The following is a 9891-nucleotide window of genomic DNA, read 5'->3' as shown; positions in this document are numbered from 1 at the left end:
ATATCCTCCAAAACAAAAAAAACAACCAAACAAACAAAAACCAAACCTGGATCAATCACAGCACTTGATGTAAGTGTAGCTTCTTCTGGTAGGAATAACTGCAAACTGTCAGCACTCCTGAACACTGTGTGAACAAGACACTGATCTCTGGAGCACCAGTGATTATTCAGTAGCCATGTGCATCCTCAGGATGTACCTTTTAGCTTGCTTTGCAGGCGGCCTTTCATTTCATACTGCAAAAATTTGAATTGATGGAATTATTAAAGAGTGAAATCCAGCATTCCCAATATTGCCTGAAAAAGACATCACCTATGAAAGAACTCTCGCAAAACATTAGCTGTTGTACAATTCCGCTTTGCTTGCATACAAAACAAGAGATAACTACTTTGTTGGCTCTGTGATAATGCCTTTTAAGTGCTCACCTTTAATAGTAACTAGAGCATTTAACAGGTATAATAACAAACAATAGAATGAGGTTGGAATGAAAGCGGGAAAGGCCTGAGTAGAGACCAGCGCAAAAGCAAGTAAGGCCTAGATTTCCTGTTTTGTGAAAACAACTGGCTACATGGACTACAGGATACTCTGTTTCAGAGTAGCTCGGGACACCTTGCAGCCTTTTGTATCACCTGTAACTGAAGCTGAGCAAATTATTTGCAACAAATAATTTGTTGTAAGATAGTATTTTTTTTATTACTTGTGTGCTTTCCATGACTGCAGCACAGGCTTATGCAAGTTTATGTCCGTTACAGTTTGCTCACAAATTGTTTGCATCTCATTCATGAGAAACATTCCTAAAATAGATGCATAAAAATGGAAAAAAAAATTATTTGTTTCAGAGTTGGCCCCTTCTGTGTTTATGTGACTGCATTTACTGCTGTTCTCCACTTTCCATCTTCACATCCCCCCCCCCCCCGCCCCGATTGACAATTCTTTCTTGTGTGGAGCATGGGATATGTGTTCAGTTTGTGATCTCTTATCTCTCCTGGGTTTATTTGTGCTTCTTAACTGATTATTTCTCTCTTATACACAAATGAGTTCCTGAACAAAGGCTTTTGGGTACCTGATTCTCTTAGGAAAAAGAGTGGAACTTAGGAAAAAGGGTGGAACTTCAGAAAGAGTGTATTTCCTAGACAGGTAATTTACATGAAATATCTTAAGACATTTTAAGTCATGTAGCTAAAACATGGAATAAGGACAACTGTGAATGCTACTAACATGAATTTATAGGTGATATTTATCACTACATGCTGTTCAAAACTGTTTTTGGCCAGCTCTTTTTATGGACAAAATACATTCAGAACACAAATATCTATCCTTGGATAAGATAACACCTGGTCCAAAAAAGGCATTTCAAGCAGGCAACAAAAAGGTAGGTAGCTAGTTATCCAGCTTTAAATTGTTTTATAGATTTCTTCTGGACAACGTGGGATTTAATTAAAGGTCAACATTATCCCCTAAATAATTGATATAGATGCTAAAGGATTTTGTAATTTATCAAGTTATTCAATTAATTTCAAGTTTCCATTAGAAATTCTTTTGCTTTCAGAGGTTCTTAAGGGAATCCCCATAAAATTTCATTAATGCCAAAAACATCTGCCAAAGGCAGCTATGAGATTATTTCAAAGACTATGGAGACCAAAACCCATTAACATCCACTGAGGTGGGTGATTTTAATCCCTAGTTTTTTAAATAAAGAGGCTCTCACTGATCCCAGTGGGTTTTGAATTAGGGCCCTTAAGAATTAAAACAAAGGAATAAAGGAAAATACTGAAAATATAAGTAAGAAAGGAGAAAATAATGAGAACGATGCATAGAAATAACTTGGAAAACTACTTAGAAGCATCTGTGTGCAGAGGGCGTTGGTTCAATTAAAGATACAGTAATTTGACTGAAAGCATTAGGCCTGAAGATAAACTTTTGATTTCTAACCTCTTGAAACCTCCAGTTCTTCTAATATGTATTTTTACACGTATCGGGACGAAATTTGGCAACTTCAGAACTTCAGTTCACTGAAAAAAAAATTCTTTAAACTTGTTCAGTCTTAAATTGAATTTCTCAATTGCATTGTAGCGTATTGTGTCATGGTGGCTGTAGTCTGGCAATCTGGTGTGCTTGCTCTTTCAAACAGTTTGGACTCCTCAGGAGGACAACGTCCCCCCATGATTTCCAAGGGGATGTGCACTGCAACAAGTGGGCAGATGGGTTTAACTCTAGTAGTGCACACTGCAGTTCAAATTGAGTGATTTTCACTTGAATTAAAGTATTTTGGGTCAGCTGAACATTTCCAAATTCTCACTTGGCCAAAAAGGCTAAGCAAATAATATAGCAGAGTTTGGTTTTCCTGACAGGTAAATAAATAAAAGTTGTTTGAAAATTTTTGAAAGTTGCGGCCTCTCAAATCTAAATCTATTTAGTTAATAGAAACCTAAAAATGTGGCTTCTGGTGGATTTTTCTCAGAAGCGTAATTAGCCTATCTAGGCATTTTTTTCTTATCTGCTATTTCCCTTCTATTAAAAGATGGTTGAATGTCCCTCTGAATTTCCTACATGCAAACTACTTGGCATCTCTATCTTAGTGAAACCCATCTATCGTATTACAATTGTTAAACATCAAGAATAACTGTGTCATCTGGGGTACAAGAAAAAAATAGGTATCTGATGTTTTATTCAGCAGGAGGATAGTATAGTGCACTTTAATGCAGAGTGAATGTGGTTCTCTTGCCCCACATAAGTTTTATTTATTGCATTAATTTTTTGTTTTTAAAGCATAAAGTTTTTCTCACTGAGGCCCTGAATACTTGCACTTATTTTAAACTTAGCTATAATAAAATGTCATGATAGTCTGTCTACTGATCTCATTTCAATTATATAGAAATATAAATCAGCAAGTGTAACTAAATACACTCAGTTCCACAGGAAAAATAATAAACCTTCTTATCTACCATTATGCCCTTCTCCTAACCATTGGAAGAAAAGAGAAAAGCCTGGGGATGTGCTGGGAAGACTAATAAGCACTAACTATGGTGGACCAGACTGAAGAAGGGTGAAGTTATGAGTTCATTGATGTCAGCGTTAAAGCATCCACTGACATTAGTGGAATCAGGATTTCAGCCTTCAGTGGATGACGCAATCAAAACACACTCTTTTATAAAGTCACTAGCATCATCTGTCAGTTAAGGCCTTCAAAATATATAGGTCATTTCTTGAGGTGCTGCTCTTAAGATTATTTCTGTGTAGGTTCATCTTAAGTTCTTCTCTTTAGGTATTTGTTTTCCAAGTTCTTCAGTTTTGTCATTAGTCTTATAAAAATAAGAGCCACATCTGGTGGGTAAATGGGAAGAGAATGGTGATTTGGCAGGGTTTTGATAACTTATAATAGGAAAAAGAAAGAAAGAAAGAAAAAAGACTTTCTGCAGAGACAATGGTAATCAAACTGTAGCAGTTTCAAAACACTAATAATGCATATATATTGAATGGCCCACGCAGTTACTGATTTCAGTTACTGATTTCAGTCTTAATGACTGCAGCTCCTGGCTTTGATAAGATACAAATATCCTTGAATATCCATTGGATTTAATATTCAAAGAGACTGGATTTTAAAATTTGAAAGGCTGGAAATAACACTAAATATTGGTCAGTGTAAGCAAATACGCATGATGATATCCCTATCAGATTACCCAAGACACTAAAGATTTTGTCTGTTTTGAGGCCTGCAATGCTAGTGAGTTTTTGCTCAGAGTTCCAGAACGCTTTAACTTAGTCTTTTCCACAAGCTAACATTGGTAGTGAAAGTACAGGTCTGCTGCGGATACATACAGCAGAAGAACCCCCTCCTTTGCCGAGGGTTGCAGTGATTAATGAAAGCATTATATCTCTAGTGAGTAGCCCTCTAGCAAACATCTTCCTAAATATATCCATTAAAAACTGGCGTACGATATGCAGAAGAGATTTAAAGAATTATACTTGAAAGCCATCTGGGATTTCAGTGTTTCCCAGGGGGCATTTTTTTGATGGCATTAATGATCTACTGTAGAGAAACTTCAGTGCCTAATAATTCTCTGTCCCAGCATGACTCTATGCAGTATAACGTCCTGCAGTAGCTGTTACTAAATATGTACCCTTGGGTATTCGATAGTTGGCAATTTACTTGAGCAGGTTATTTACTTTTACAGAAGTTATGACTACATTTTAGTGCCTGATGAAAGAAAGAACTGTCATTTTCCAAAGTTTTAACCTTGAGATTATCCCGATACTTGGTAGCCTAAGTGTAACGGTCTTAACATCGGTGTAAATATGCTTTCTTGTACTGTAGTGATTGTTTGCTATTTCATGCTAAGCTAGAAAATTACGATCAGGGAAAGGAGTCTGAAGAAGTGAAAACAACTGATCTAAAGCTGGAAAAGTAAAGAAAAAAAATCCCCTCTTACATATAACAGCATAGTGCCATTATAAAAATACCTTATTAATCGTGTCTTAGAGGGCAGTGTGGGTCATAGCCATACAGCAGCCTTGCTGTGCTTCCTGTCTGGCAGGACAATGAGCGTCACAATCAGTCAGATATAAAAATTCAGAATAATTCTTTTTTTCCCCTCTCTGAACCAGACAATTGGAAAAATAATAAAACTTAAAAACCAAACCAAACACACCAAAACACGCTTCCTCCTCTCCCAGGCTCTGCTCTCCTTCAATAGCACTCTTCTGCATCTCTGAGAGGGGCAGTATCTTCCAACGAGGAAGGTGATCCCTGCCCATGCCTTTCTCAAATTGAAGAATTCACTTCCTAAGCTGACTCTCATCAAGTGCAGCTTTTCATGTTGCTGAACAGGGTTTTCTGTTCTTCCAGGTCCTGTTAATGCCCGGAGAGTTTCCTACAGAAACTTTTACAGATTCTTAAATATCTCACTGGCCCCTTTCCATATTGGGACAGATACAAAGCGATAAGCAGATGCTTTCAGTGATGCTTTTTTTTCTTGTTTGGTAAAGAATGAGTATCTCTCAATGTTTTCTCTTAAAGGTCTTTGAATATGTAGAAAGCATGTGTCACAGCAATGAATATTTTAAAGTAAAAACAAACTGTTTCCTGGATTTTACATGCAGTTTTTTAGGGCAGAAATGAAATCAATCTTGTAAGTGCCTGCTGCCAAAAACTCCCTGTGATTATTTCTTATTTTTATTATTATGTTAATATACTGTAGACTATGTTCATCAGTGTTTTAGAACTCACTGAGAAAGTATGAATATGTTATAGAGTGATTGGATTAAATTTTCTTTCTCACATGTTGGTATAAAGTGAATGACATTTGGAAAATGTGTGTGGGAGGGAATAAGGAGGCATTTTATTTATGAGATATTTCTTCTCATAACATTTTCGTACCCAGTTCCTAACAACATTTTTGTATTGGTATGAACAAGCTGAATCTAGGTATTTCTCAAGTGGCTTCACGTATAATGTTACTGCTGCATATCAGACATGTATATGAGAAAATTAGTTCTTCAGCTATGCTAGGCTTCATTTAAACAGTTTGGCCTTAGTAGCATGAGACTAAATACTGCATCACACTTTTTGCCAACCAGATTTATAATATAAGGGCCATAAAGGTGCAATGCATGACAATGGCACTTGCCCAACTCAGAAATCACTTAATTCATTGTAAAGTAATAAACTTCAGATTTGTTATCAAATTTTACTTTAGTGCATTCATAAAAGCAGTCTACTCTATGATGTTTTCAGCTTTGCCTCTGTAAAAGATTTATTCTACTAATGCCAAGCTAATCTAATTATAACCAAGCTGTATTTTCTGGAAATCATTTAGTGTACTATTCACAACATCTATAACATCAGCTGTAAATCCTTTTTGTAAGGTAATTTTTGGGTTGCAGTAGTGGGATAGGTAATTAGAACCTGCTCTAGTAGGCATTATGTCATACTATTTTCAATGGTGAGAGAACGATACCTGAAGGTGTAATTGCCCTTACATTTTTATGGATTCTTTTAAGATCAAAGCTATCAATTATGAGAGATAAAGACATTTAGACAATAAGAACTAGTATATACATCAAGCAAAGTCAGACAAAGGTAAATCTGAAATTGCTTCAACTTGCAAGAGGGAACTTTTAATGTTTATGCTAGTATACTACTTACAAGTCTACTAAAGTCGAATAATTATGGGGAAGGATCATGTGTTTCTCTGAGCTGATTATCCAAAGCCAGATTTTCAACAAGAAAATATGAAACACTAGTGTGTTTTTGGCTTATTTTAGCTTAAAGACTCTTTTGCGTTTGAGTGATTTGTACTTTCAATGAAAAGTAAAGGGTCAATTTTTGGTAACCTGACTTCCTGGAAGAATTTCCATCAGGCTTAATATTCACTAGCATTCTATAAACAACTTGAACTTTTCACATTTATTGACAAAGTTTCATGTGCAGGAACTGCACATGAATCTGCAGCATAAATATACCCATGCCACTGTAAAAATGTTTGATTAAAGTTAATCCATGTTGCTCATATTAAAATGATGTAATTTTTTGTAACAAATCCCTCTAGTAAATTTACAATGTATGTGGGTATTTTTAATTAAACCGTTCTTGTTACTATAGCTACGAATCTCACCTAGAGTACAGACTACAGTAACTTTGAGAGATAATGGCTCCATAAATAATGGCCTTTGTTCTCCACATTTGGGAAAAGAGCTGGCTATGACCTGCAGAGCCATGATTTGACGACAAGGTATGGGAAACCTGTTTTTGCTTTTTTACTTATTATGGATACGCATGACAAGGGCTGCTCTGATCATACTTAGTTCTCTACTGGGGCTGTTTTAGAAAAAGCTGGCTGTGTAGGGGCCTCTATAAATATCCCAGTTTTCAGTCCTTTGAAGAGCTATGACGTTTCCAGGGACTTGCATTCCTCTGGTATGACCCGACTGTAAGTCCTGACTCTTCTGTGATGGGGGTGCACTTTATCCTGCCATGCCTCAATGAAAGAAGACAGGTGGTAAACCCCCATTCACTTCCCTGGAACTCTTAAGTGGAAATAAATGCAATGTCATCTTTAGAATAAATATGATGCGAGCACAGTGCATGTGATTTTTTTTTATCTCCCTGAATCAATTTTTGATCTGCACATTAAATATTACAAATTAAGCTGTCACTGCAATTTTCATTCCAATAGGAGAGGCTCATGTGAATGGACTTAAAAGCTCAAAATTTTGGAAAGAGTGGGTTTAGATTTACATTTTAGCTTCACTTAAAGAGTCATTCAGCTGTGAATGATGGGAGAAACTTGCAAATTTAAGGGGATGGTAAGGCACAGGTGCTAGGACTACGTGAATGGTAATAAATTTACATTGCAAATGTGATAAATCTGCTGTAGATCTAATGCTACTCTAATGACTATCAGCTGCAAGCACGAGGACAGAGGAAAGCTGTTAAATGCATACTCTTGGTGCATGGAAAATGTACTCTCTCAGCAGTTTACATACTGCTTGGTATTCATTTATGAGGGCTTCCTTCCACACAGGAACTTTCATTTCTATAGAAATTTACTTTGCAATACTTCGTAAATGACACCACTGGTTATCAAGGCTGAATCAAGGCTCATTAAGCTTCTTGGGAGTATGAACATGTACAGGAGATATGCAGGGTACTTTTTATTCTCGTAAGTTATTTTTCCATCAGCTCTTCCTCTTCTAGCGGTTTCCTGCACTGCAGCAAAGTCATTGCTGACAAAGCACAAAGCCAACACCACCAGTGAAAACGGGAAGAGACGACTTAAGAGACGACTGGCACTCCCAAACGCAAGGGTGCCTCTTCAAGTAATTGTTTTGTCCTACCCTTTCCATAGGCTGTTTAGCAACCAGGAGAGAAGGTGATCGGTGGACAGGCCCCAAGCCTGCAAGCCAGCGCTGTGCAGGCAGCAGAGAGCAGCCGAGACAGTTGCCGATGTCCTCTGTAACACTGCGGTGCCCGTGCTGTAGGCTGAAGCGTCCGGCCGTTGTACGGGGCGCAACGGGCAAGGTTTTGCTAAGCAGGGGGCGGGAGGCGCCGTCAGCCGCCCTCGGCCGGTCGCAGCCGGTTCCAGCCGGCTCCGTAACGGCCGCTAACGGCTGTCGCGCGCCGAGGCCGCACCCAGCGCCAGCGGCCGGACCGTTGTGGGGGGGAGGAGGAGGCGCCTGGAGAACCGCAACGGCCGAGGCAGGAGGGAGGGGGCGCTGCGGCCGCGGGGGACGGCGAGCCGGGGCGCAGGAGACGAGCCGGGAGGAGGAAAAGCGTTAGAAGCAAGGGGAGGTGTTGGACCGAAGCTGAGGCGGGGAAAGGAGAAGAAAGGTGTTTCCGTAAGTGTTGGATTAACTGTCTGTGCCTTCCTTGTTTCTCGATGCCTGAGTCAGTAATTAAAGCTTAAGTTCGTTGGCAGTGAGTTAAACGCAGTCAAATTCCCTGAATCAAGACTCTTTTGCCCACCACAGTCCTGTAGTCAAGACGGGTGGGATGTTACCTTTCTGGTATTTTTCTGTGGACCTTCCTACTCCAAACGAGCAGAGGAGCAGCCGCGCCTGTCCTGTGGAAGCCCGCGCGCTTTGCGCGTGAAGTGGGCACCTGGGCAGCAGCGAAGTGGGAAGCCGCCTAAGAGCTTCCTACCCTACTTGGCAGCTGTTGAAGCATCTTCCTCAGCAGGGAGCCTGGACAGAGGGGTGGAGCTGAAGGGCTCTGTGCGCTTTGGGGGGGGGCACGGCCCTCCCTGCTGAGCCAGGACGTGGTCCCTCTCCGTTTGCCTTCGGAGCTGCCGCTGGCCTCTCCCAGGCGGCAGCTCCCTGCAGGGGACTAGCTGACACATCCCGAGTGCCTGTCTGTCCGTCTGCATGTGTCTGGGGCTGCCGGGAATGGGGGAGGCCTTGGGGGAAGGTCTGCACCTGGAAGCAGCGGTGGTTCAGGATGTGTCCTCCAGGTTCACAGTTTTGAGTGACGCCTGTGTAGGCTTGTGCAGCTTGGTCTACCCTAGTCTGGGAGACTGCCCTAGTGGCAGACTTATCTTCTGCAGCTCATTAATGTTTATTAACATCTGTAAGCTTACGCTTGCTCTAAGTTTTGAACTTACAGAAAGATGCGATTACTCATTTTTCCTTGGCTCATAAACTAAAGCCTTTCCATGCACCATGGCCTTTTCCCAGGCTACAGTCAATTGGCTGTCACTGGCATGAGCGTAATTTAATGGGCTAAACACCAGTGTTGAGAAGCAAGCTGCCTTGGTATCCTAGGTCCAAGTCCAGCAGTTTATTACCGAGTGTTTTTTAAGGCTGACCTGCTTCTGCTACAGCTGATGAACCAGCCCATTGTAGTAATTGATAACCACATAATCCCTGACAAAATGACAGTGAACAGGTCACACCCTGACATGACAGAAGCCCACTGAAAGTTTTTTTTTGTTTTTGTTTTTTTAAAGTTCACAACAGGGTTGTTACTTCAGAGGTTTCCAGTTGGCTTGCTTCCTTTTACTGTCGATTTTCTGTTTGTTCTTTAAGCTGTAGTGCATAGAAACTGGGACTCGTTTAGGCGGGAAGTGACTCTGAAGGTCATGTGGTCCAATCCCCTGCTCACATCAGGGCCAACTTCTAAGTTAGCTCCGTGTGTAGCAGTTGTTTGTCTAAGTGTTATAATATAGCTTTATGTTTCAAAGGAGCTGCACCATGCTCTTTAAAATCTCCGTCCCGCTCCCCTTGAAAATCTACTTTTTCTAAAGTCTAGGAGCTGGCTGACAGAAGTTCCCCTTTCCTCCGTTCTGCTGGATAGGCTAGCTCTGTAACTTAATGAAAATGCGAGTTTATGACCATTCTCCGTTACGGAAAATGAGAGCGATAAAGACATGGTATGCCAGGGGTTAGATGTGATAGTGA

At 40.2% G+C, this 9891-nt stretch overlaps 1 long non-coding RNA gene across 2 annotated transcripts in view; it reads left to right on the top strand.

Moving 5' to 3' along the window:
• Window positions 1-8198: 8198 nt before the first annotated feature.
• The window catches only part of LOC104150244 (uncharacterized), a 139817-nt gene continuing 138124 nt past the window's right edge, over window positions 8199-9891 (top strand). For both annotated transcript variants that reach the window (XR_695534.2, XR_011139424.1), the window contains exon 1: window positions 8199-8334. This is a non-coding gene — a long non-coding RNA (uncharacterized lncRNA). The remainder of the gene's footprint in view (window positions 8335-9891) is intronic.

The sequence above is a fragment of the Struthio camelus genome, chromosome 2, assembly GCF_040807025.1.
Source record: "Struthio camelus isolate bStrCam1 chromosome 2, bStrCam1.hap1, whole genome shotgun sequence".
Lineage (NCBI taxonomy): Eukaryota > Metazoa > Chordata > Aves > Struthioniformes > Struthionidae > Struthio > Struthio camelus.
This window is presented reverse-complemented; position numbering and strand designations above follow the sequence as displayed.